Source organism: Camelus ferus, chromosome 24, assembly GCF_009834535.1.
Source record: "Camelus ferus isolate YT-003-E chromosome 24, BCGSAC_Cfer_1.0, whole genome shotgun sequence".
NCBI classification, from domain to species: Eukaryota; Metazoa; Chordata; class Mammalia; order Artiodactyla; family Camelidae; genus Camelus; species Camelus ferus.
In genome coordinates, this window is record NC_045719.1 from 4,345,694 (window position 1) to 4,356,732 (window position 11,039).

Here is an 11,039-nt window from a genome sequence, read left to right on the forward strand (position 1 = left end):
GTTGTTCCTTTTTGTTGCTGAGTAATCTTCCATGCTGTGGCTGTACTGTGGTCTGTTTAGCCATTTACCTATGGAGGGACACTGTTGTTTCCAATTTGGGGCTATTGCATATAAAGCTGCTGCAAACAATTATATACATGTTTTTGTGTGGATTTAAGTTTTTATTTCTCTGGGATAAATGCCCAGATTTGTGAAGTTCTGGGTCGTATGTTAAAAGAGTATTAATTTTTTTAAAGCCACTAAATAATTTTAAGAGTGACTATACCCATTGAAAGTCTAATGCGAAAAGATACATGCATCCCAATGTTCAGAGCAGCACTATATACAACAGCCGAGACATGGAAGCAACCTAAATGTCCAGTGACAGATGACTGGATAAAGAACTCGTGGTACATTTATACAATGGAATACTACTCTGCCATAAAAAAGAGTAAAATAATGCCATTTGCAGCAACATGGATGGAGCTAGAGATCATCATTCTAAGTGAAGTAAGCCAGAAAGAGAAGGAAAAATACCATATGATATCACTCATATGTGGAATATAAAAAGAAAAGGACACCATGAACTCATCTACAAAATAGAAAAAGACTGGCAGACATAGTAAACAATCTTATCATTACCGGGGAAAGGAGGAGGGAAGGGATAAATTTGGCAGTTTGAGATTTACAAATGTTAGCTACTATATATAAAAAATAGATTTTTAAAAAGTTTCTTTTGTATAACACAGGGAATTATGTTCAATATCTTGTAATAACCTTTAATGGAAAAATATGAAAATAAACATATGTATGTATATGCATGACTGGGACACTGTGCTGTACTCAAGAGATTGACACATTTTAACTGACTATACTTCAATAAAAAAAGTGACTGTATACCCTTTGACAGTCACAGCAGCAATCTGTAAGAGATCCCAATTCTTCTCATCACCACAAGCATTGGGTATTGTCTTTTTTTTTTTTTTAATTTCAGTGGTTCTAGTAGAAATGTAGTGATAGTTTATTATAGTCTTAATTAGCATTTTTCTAATGGCTAGTGATGTTGAACATCTTTTTTGGGCTTTTTTGTCATTCAGACATCCTCTCTGGTGAAATATCTGCTCATGTCTATTGCCCATTTTCTAAGTGGATTGTCTTTTTAACTGCTGATTATTGAGAATTCTTTATATATTACACATATGAGTCCTTTGTCAGATACATAGTTTACAAATATTTTCTCCCAGCCTGTAGCTTATTTCTTTCATACTCTTAGCAGGATCAATCTTTCACAGAGCAAAATATTTTAATTTTGATGAGGTCTAATTTATTGATTATTTTTTCTTGTATGGATTATGGATGTTTAAGAACTCTTAACCAAGCCCAAATCTGTCCCACAGATTTTTTCCTGTTTTCTTCCAAACATTTTATAATTTTATATTCTACTTTAAACTCTAATCTACTTTAGATTACATCTTAAGGTGTGAAGTTTTGAGCCAGGTTCATTTAGTATCAATTCTGGATATGTGGTATTCAATTACTGTTATTATTCATTTTATGTATATCCTTTAATCCAGAAAGTCTCCTTCTAAGACTTTCCAAAGGATATAATTAGTGTCCTGTCACTGCTTTTTTTTTCCCCCAAAATGCCCTGGCTCCTCATATCATTCTATTCTTCTAGAAAAACTTTAGAATTTCAATTTTGCTTTACGGAGACATAATTTACATAATAAAAAATCCATCCATTTTGGGTATACAATTCCACAGTTTTTAGTATATTTATAGAGTTGTGCAACCATCACCTTGATCTAATTTTAAAACATTTCTATCACCCCCAGAAGAAACCCTGGACCTATTTGCAGTCACTCCTCAATTCCACCCCCAGCCCTAGGTAACCACAAATCTACCTGTTGTCCCTACAGATTTGTTTTTCTAGACTTTTCATATACACGGAGTGATCAACTCCAATATCTGATCTCTGGCATCTGGTTTCCTTCCCGGAGCACGTTATTGAAGTCACCCATGGTGTAGCATGTCAGTATATACTTCCTCCCTTTTTATTGCTGAGTCGGGTATTTCATTGTATGGATGGATCACATTTTGGTTACCCATTTACAAGTTGATGGGCATTTGAGTTGTTTCCGCTTTTTAGCTATTATGGGCAATGCTGCTGTGAACATTCACATGCAAGTTTTATGTGGAAATACATTCTCATTTCTCTTGAGTAGGTCCCTAGAATAACGTTGATATGTAAAAACGAAAAACCCAGTCACATTCTTAATGGGATTGCATTAAGCTAAGGGAATAATTGGCATCTTTACAATACTGAGTCTTTATGTCCAGAAAAGTGGTCTATCCCTTCAGTGATTCAAATATTAGACCTTCCTTCCAATTTTTGTACTTAGACAGGCTCCTTGGTTAATGGGATGCTATCTAATATTTCCATTTCAACTCTGCACACTTCCCTTTTGCCCACAAATCCACTCCCTGTCTTGTACATGGAACAGATACTTATCAGTCACTTTACTTGGCATTAAGCACATGGCACTGAACAAGACCAAGTATCTACTCTCACTGAGCTTACTTTCTCGTTGAATGAAGGGACAATTTGCCTGAAATCTTAAAATATCTGACCGGAAGGTAGAGCATGGACAGTGGTGAGCGAGTGAGGATCAGAAACAGAAAAAACATGTTCCGGATTGAGGCCGGGACCATCTTTCCAATCCAGAAGGTCTCTGAGGTGGGAATGACCCAGATTTGTACGACCAGCAGGCAGTTAAGGCTCTGTCCCGACTCATCAGGCCCACCGTGCCGGGAAGAGGGGCTGTGATGAAGAACGGATGTGTGCAGTCTTTGCAGACCAGAGGCAAGAAGGTGGGGATGGACAAACCACATTCTCAGAAATAAAATATACCCTACAACAAAGCCAAGGAGACATCCATACCCCGTCTCATGGTCTGGAAGATCCGGATATCCCTATCAATTCTTCAGGAGTGCTATGTATGTTAAGTAGGCTCTTGGCCCATGTGATCGACAGAAAAGCTCTAAAACAATGTTGGTGCATTTGTTTGGAGGGTGTGAGAAAGGGGTTAGCCAGGAAGAGACAACCCCACTGAGAATGAGTTTGGGAGAGAAAAATCCCCAGAAGGAGATTGGATGGATGGTGGCGGCTACTTGGCTACTAAGAGAAGCAGTTAAGTGCCATCCCTGGGCCTGCTGAGAAGAAAAGGGAGGCTGGAGAGGCTGAAGAGTGAGGAAGAAAGGCTTCCCTCCCGAGGCTGATGATCCTCTTGCCTGAATCCTTCAAGAGTGGGGGCTGGAGGCAGGACCCCCCCCGCAGAAAGCCTCCTAGAGAACTTCACAAACAGCTAGTCCCCTGTCACCCACTTCATACAGAGAGCCTGTGATGAAAAAGTGTGAGATAATCTGTGGACTGAACACTCCTGATACCATCCCACAGCTAGAAACAGAGACGGTTGTTAGAATTGGATGTGAGCTTATTACCTGATTTAGGTAGAGAGAGACTTCACAAAATGTTTCTTCAAAGCTAAACTCTGTGTGGGTTGAACCCTTTCTCTGTCTTCAAACAATACAAGCCTGAGGTGCTTGTCCCTTTGAGGACAGTGAGGTGTGGAATACAAATAACCAGCAGGGAAATTCCCCTGGTGAGCCTGAACCTCACCTAGTTCACTAATGATCAGGAGAAGGCAGTAAACAGCACCCTAACTAATGCTGACACAAAACCAAGGAGGTGTCACAGACACCCCTAAGGATACAGAAATGATGGCAAAGGATTTGCTTGGATAAAGAAAATGCGCTAGGAAATTTTAAAAAATAGATTCAACTGGGAAAAAGTGCCCACTAATACCTCTGGGGTATTGTCCAGAGAAACAAGGTAGTTAATGAGCTAGAGAAACCTGAAAAGCAGTGTGGCAGAACAGACAATCAGAAACAGGTATGCGTTTGCAGTGTGGTCCTGAGAGTCAACATGTTAAGTGGCCAAAGCAAAAATAATGGCAGAAGACAGATTCTTAGCTATCTGACCATCATGATTGCTAAGCCCGTGTTTTAAAAATTATATTCTTGGAGAATACTGGTGTTTGTAACTAGGTCAAAGCGTCCCATGGCTCAAATAAATGACTGTGTTCTTTCCCAATTTTTAGGGGAAAAAAAATGTCATCAAAGGTCCACAGCTTTAAGGCTTCCTCCCACGAGCACTCCTTCAACATGTGATGCGTACTATATTCCCATGTAAGAGTCTAACGTTAGAGGGCTTGTGATTCAATGGAAAACAATATACAAATTTATTGTTTGGTATCTCAAAACGTTCCAAGGAGAGCTCTGAGATTTTCAAATATCCCACCTCCTGAAGAAGTCTGAGAATCACTAATCCAAGTAGGGGCAAAGTCCAGAGTGGTATAAAACCAAACCCAATAGCTTGTGTTTTGGGGACATTGTAATTGTACTACATTTTGTATAAGTCAGGGTTTCTAGAAAACACAGTGGCCTCATGAACATTACAGAAATGACCCGGCTCCTGTTTCCACAGCTTTCCGGGAGACTACCATGGACCAGAAAGCAGGAAGGAATCTTTAAAAGCCATCTAGTACTTTCTTCAAATCACATCACTCAATACCAACTCTTCAACATTATGCATCATTTAAATACTGCATTAATATGTATTATGTCCAAGAGGTTATGCAATATGCCCTTGAGATTTTTATGACTGCAAAAGCAAAGAGGGAATCAAACTATCTAGTTTGACTTTCCACATCCTTTAAATAAATAGGACGTTTTCAGTCTCCACCTCACCTTGTGAGGTGAAGGATCACCCAGGAAACAGGTACAGAAATGATCATTTTGACATGGTCTGGAACCCCACCTTGCTTAGAGATGGAAAGACTAGCTGACTTTTTGATGTCACTACATGCCAGTAGTGACAGGCACTGAAAACCAGAGAGCCAGTTCCACTGATGGAATCCCTAGAGCTTTGTAATTGTAACTTCCTCTGACTTGGGAAGCAGGACTCCTTGTCCTGCCCAGCACCCCCGCCCCAACCCCCGACCTGTCCCCTCAGCCTTCATAGACTCCTGGATAGATTCCTTTACTGCTTACAAAGGGAAGCTGTAGATACTCTCTGAGTTCTAGTACTTCTGAAGTAAGCCATTAAACATACGTTCAGATGCCTACGCTTTTAAAGTGACCCCTGCAAATGACCATCTTTTCTCATTCTCCTCCCTGGGGTTGTGGACTCGCAGTCCTGATGGTAATATACTTATCTGTGAAAATAGGAAAAACATCCTTTCCTTGGCCAAAATATAGAGCTGTAACATTGATTGGTACCAAATTTCCAGAAAGGATCATTTTTATCTCGTCTCATTAATATTAATGTCATCAAAAGCTAGAAGGTCTAACTGATTGGGAAGAATCTGAAGGAAATCTGCGGCACAGCCTCACTCTGGTGAGCTGAATATACTCAGCTCTTACACGATCTGCTGTGAATGTTCAGAGCTCTACAGATCTTCCTGTAGCCGAGCCCTAATCCTTGGAGGAAGTGGCTTTGGAGAATAATACAGACCAGACCAAAAAAGCATTATCTCTGCTTTTTCTGCATCTCATTTTCCAATATACTGTACAATATTTCAGCTCTGTAACAAGCTGTGTCATCACTTGACTTCGCATGTCAAGGAGTCATGTTGGCCTCTTTCTAGCTAGCAAATACTTGTGATGCTTTTCTGATGTAACGATACTTCTGTCTTCTTCAGAATAAAAAACCAGCTGATATTATTGTAAGATTTGATAGAAATTCAAAATTGAATTTAGTGTGGAAAATGTGTGCTTCTCCTCTTCAGAAAAAAATTTATATTAATATGACTTTGAGCCCATTTTAATCATGTAACTTTTTTTGTGGTCCTGATTAGATCGGAAGAGTCTCACTGGATAAAAATATTCCATCAGTGCTGGTTTGATGTACTAGATACACATGTGCTTTCGGATGCTTATTTGGAGCAGGCCATCTTCTCTTTTGCTAGGACTGTATTTATACTCTGAAAGAATATGAATGTATTATAGTTGTTGCAGTGGGGTCATCTGAAAGGGCCGTATAATAAAAAAATAACTGGGTGGTACCTCCTTCAAATGTGAAATGAATTCCTCTTTGGCCTTCTCACGATTGTGAGCCCCAGACATTAAGATTCCATAGTTACATGTTCAATAACTCAGCAGCGGGGATTCCAAAACAGAGTGAGGTAATGCCAGGGCCCCGACCTGAAGTCCTGAATCATGAAGCAAACTGGGGGCTTCCCATGATGGTTGCAATGGCCCCAGTGTGAGATCGAGGAAACCCAGGCCAGCCTCAAAATACAGTTACTCCAGGAGTGTCGCAGCTCAGAAGAGGTGAGAGAGTGGGCATCACTGTCGCCTGCCTGAGACTCATTCCAAACCGCAAAGCACTCTGGGAAGCTCTCCCTGTCTTTGGGATCTGACCCAAACTGCATAGGAAGCTTCTGCCTCCATTGCACCTCTGGTCCCCAGCATGTAATGAGCTCTCTAGCCAGAGTCACCATTATCACCACCACCACTAACATGTGGCCAATGCTTTCCCAGCCTCAACACCTGTGCCCCAAGCAACATCTACCCTGGCAGCTCCAAAATTTCTGTATAGAATAGGCTTAGGGACCATGATGTGGCTGAATGGGGAACATTTTTATAGCACGTACTCAGTTCTCACTTCTATATGTTCATTTAGGAGTGCTTTTTCGGGTGGTGGAAATGATGGGGGACCAGCAGGCCTCTTCCCCACAACTGCTTCTCCAAGCTGCCCTGGTGATCTCATTTATTCCCCACAACAACCTTAGAAGAGTCAGACAATACCACTACACTCAGACACGCAGGTGTCAAACAGTACATCTAGTATCACACAACTAGAAGGGACAGAGTTACTGGAGTATAAATGGCCTGAATCCAAAGAGTAATCTAACAGCAGAGAACACCTGACCTTTCAGATAGCTGGATCTGGCCTCACACCTGCCAAACCCATTTCCCAGACAGATGCATACACCTGCAAAAGCCACTGAGTGTTCATTTCCTCTTCCACCTGGGCTAAATACCATGCTGCTGTCCTATGTAAGAAACGCACATTTGCCCACAGGTGTCAGATACCCCCGGTGCACTCTTTGAAACCAACAGTTAAAAGCAACATTCTCTCTCCTCTCACACATGTAAGCACATGACAATGGGGACTAGGTGAATTCTGTTCCCTCATCCCTCAAATGAGAGGACTGGGCTGCGGCAGTGGTTCTCAGAGTGTAATGTGCACCCAGATCATCTGGGCATCTTGTTAAAGTGCAGATTCTGACTCAGCAGGTTTGGGATGGAGCCCAGGATTCTGCATTTCTAATGAGCTCCCAGGTGATGCTGATGCTGCCAGTCCACAGACCACACGAGGAGCAAGGGACTAGGGTACCTGAAGGTCCCTCCCCATTCCGAGCATCTTAACATCCCTGTCAATGGCATGCTTGGCCCCTACTCCCTGGGCCCCTTGCGCCCATCAGAGAGGTTAAGCCCACATCATTACTGCCCAGTGCCTACCTATCCACCTTTGCTCCACTTCCCCAGATCCATTCCAGGTCAGTGGAAGGGTCCAAATTCATGAGCTAGTCCTTAACTAGTTTTTCTCCCCAGTGATCATTTCTCCTAAAGTCCTCTGGGGGAGGGTATAGCCCAGTGGTAGAGTGCACGCTCAGCATGCACAGGTCTTGGATTCAATCCCTAGTCCTTCTATTAAAAATAATAATAATAATAAATTTTTAAAAAAGTCCTCTACCCTCTTGCCTCTCATTGGTCACTAATTATTTTTTAATGAATCTAACTCAGTCACAGGCTGGGCGAACTGTGTCCCCTCATCTTTCCTTGTCCCAGGAATATGCTCAAATGGTCAGCTCCTTCCAGCCTTCAGTTCTAAGTGCAAATGTTAGTCCTTGGCGAGGCCTTCCCTGAACCCCTAGTCGAAATGATTCTCTCTTGCAGCCCCTCAGCAGTCACAGTGCCCTCTTTTAATTTGCTCACGACACTCATCAAGTTCTGAAAAGTCCTTGCTTCGTTTACTTGTTCATTCCCTGCCCCATCTCCCCACTCCAGAGAGGGACCTGGTTTACACTGTTCACCACTCTCCCTTGGTGCCTAGAAGAGTAACTATAACACAGCAGCTACTCAGTAAATATTTGTGGAGTGAATCAGTGCAAGAATCAAAGAACTGGGCATACCAGAGGCATCTAAGAACATGCTTTTGGGATGACTCAGAGACCTGTCACCCAAGCCTTCATCCTGGAATCTTATGTTTCTTCACTTTTGAAAATGAGTTCCTTGCCTGTGTGTTTCTCCTTTCCTGCTGAGTACTCACAGCAGCTCACATCACAATTAATTTTGAAAGGCGCTCGGACATGTGAGTTTCTATTAGTTCTCAGTAGGGCAAATCTTCTGTCCAGAGTGCTTGTGGATTATAAGAAATGACAGAAGTGGCGTCAGTGTGGACACGTAAGACATGCTTTGGGGACACAGAGCAAATTTAGCTGTTGAGTATCCTCTTGGCTGACCGTTGATGGAGACATCTCTGCAAAGCCCTTTCCAAGCTGGGCTCTGATCTGCTTTCAGGCCTGCCAACACAACCTGGTTTCTCATTTCAGACCTCAATTATTTTCTAAGGCACATAATCCAGCTTTGATGGTGTACATGGATAATAGCAGAGACTGCCGGGCATACAAAAATGAACCTACTTATTAGAGAAAACAACCCCTGGTAGGTCTCCAGAGCTTGGTGATTTGCAAAATTAAGAATGAATGGGGCTGAATGCAGAAAGTGAAAGCTGTCTTTGCCACAGGCCCTTTGTCTGGAATGGAGGTAGAGGCCCCTGTCTGATGTATTCGAAGGAACGCTCCCCAGAAGTTTTGTCATTTCCTTTCCTCTGTGGTTGGAAGCATTTGGGCTTGAATTCTGATACCTTTCAAATGCACAAGAACGGGCTTGCTCTTGACCTTGACACAGCATGACTTTACCCTTTGTTTCCAAACAGAAGTTCTTGAAAGTGATGCTGAGTTCTTTCTCTCATGGGGTCATTTGTGGGACTCCGGGGACTGGAGGCAGAGGCAGGCATCTGTCCCTCTGGCACAGCTGTGTTCCACAGGGAAGGGCTAGAAATACAAACCACGTAATCTCTCACTGAGAAACCCGAAGGCCGAGAGCAGCAAGTGTGGAAATGCCGTCCTTGAGTTTTCTAAGTTCTCTTGCTCCATCCAGGCTCTGCTGGGTGTTTTCTTTTCCTGTCTGTTCTCTTCCTAAAGAAATGAATGGGGCTTTAATCCACTGTTGCAGCTTGTATTTTCTGTTTTATCAGCTCTTTTACCCTTGGACCGTGCGGTGAAAAAATTGTGAGGCTACCAAGGTATGTAACAGTGGGTTTGCAGGTAGGAGACAGTGCCCAGTGAAGCATGAATTTCAGGTAAACAACAGAGTTTTTGAGCATCCGTCCATGTAAGATTTTATTGGCTAGGGCTGAGTTTATTGTTTTCTTTGGTCATGCTTTTGTTTGTCATGTTTTTTACTGGTAGGGGCACGAAGGGAAGAAGGAAAGACAAGGAGTGAGGTATTTGGTGCCCTGTGTTTAACCTCAGGATAGCTGTTTCCTTCTGCTATAGAGACGCTATAAACTCAAGAGTCTTTTCTGTGAAATCCTCAAACTTCCAGTCTGAAGGATGTCCTCTTGGTCCTGCCTTCCCAAACTCCAGATTTGACTCTAGAGTGACCAGAGTATGCAATCTAGGTTCTCAAACAAACTGAAATGAAGGGACCCTGGGAATTGCAAAATGAGCAAAATAGCAATGGGGGAAAAGTGTTTTCTCTCCCCTGGGAAGCGGGCTGTCTTCAGCACCACTGAGCCTGAGCCTTGTGGACAGGCATCACTCAGTCACAAAAGCTGATCCTGAAACTCCATTTCAGAGCAATGGAGTGGGGATACCTCCCCAGGAGATGCTGGTGAGTAAGAATAGAATGGGAGAGTAAGGCTTACAAGCTGGGAGAAGATGACTGGCCTGACAAGGATGACAGCTAAGTGTACTGAGTGTTTACCAGGTGCTAAGCATTAGTTTACATGAACTAAACTTACAATAATGCCGTGATGTAGACATGTGTCATTATTTCCATTACAGATGGGGAAACTGAGGCGGAGAACATTACATCATCTATTTAATTAAATTAAGTAGCTGCTTTGTGAAGGATACAAACTCGTTCCTGAACCCATGACACTGAACTGCCTGAATAATCTGTGAGAACAGGGTGTGGGGAGAGGTCAGAGCAGCTGCACTGCTGCCACAAGCAAACCCCTTTCCCACTGCACATTCCTGGGGAGCAAAGGGGCATCAGTGGCCCAGAGCAGGCAGGCCACCAGGTCTCCTGCTGGACGGCTCTGGGAGCACAGGTGAGCACGTCAGCCCAGGTGGATGACATGATCAAGGGAAGTAAATGGATTGTGAATAACTTATGAAATGGAATAAATTACATAAAGGTTGTTTTTAAGAAAGAGCAGATGAAAGCATTCAGGTCAGAATTTAATCCAACTAAACTCAGCTAATCTTTCCCCTCTTCTTTTTACCCTGGGCCTGCATGACTCTCCCCTATGACATGTTCTGAATGCTGTGCTCAGCTCCGAGTTCTTGAGACACAGGTGAGTTGTTATGATTTGGTAGCCTTAGCCCTTCAGTCCTCAGCAGAATGAAAGGGGGTGTCCCATAATCTCAGAAATCATCCAAACTGAAAGGCCAGTGAAATTAGAAAGAAAGTAACTCCAGAAAGGCCAAGAGCATCACTAGTTCTTTAAAAATAACTACAGAAGTTGGAACCCCCGTGGGAATGTATGTTGATATTATATTATCACAGACAGGCTAAAGGAGTTCACCGGAAACAGATGTGATCTGATTTCCTCCGATACCCTGAGCTGAAAACAAAGAAAATTCCCAAAGGTGATAGCACTCAGGTGAAAACATTTCAAAGTTTCAAAGAACTCAACTTGG

At 42.6% G+C, this 11,039-nt stretch overlaps 1 long non-coding RNA gene across 1 annotated transcript in view; it reads right to left on the reverse strand.

Moving 5' to 3' along the window:
* The window catches only part of LOC106729892, a 97,551-nt gene that overhangs the window by 42,636 nt on the left and 43,876 nt on the right, over positions 1-11,039 (reverse strand). The gene's annotated exons all lie outside the window — the stretch shown is intronic.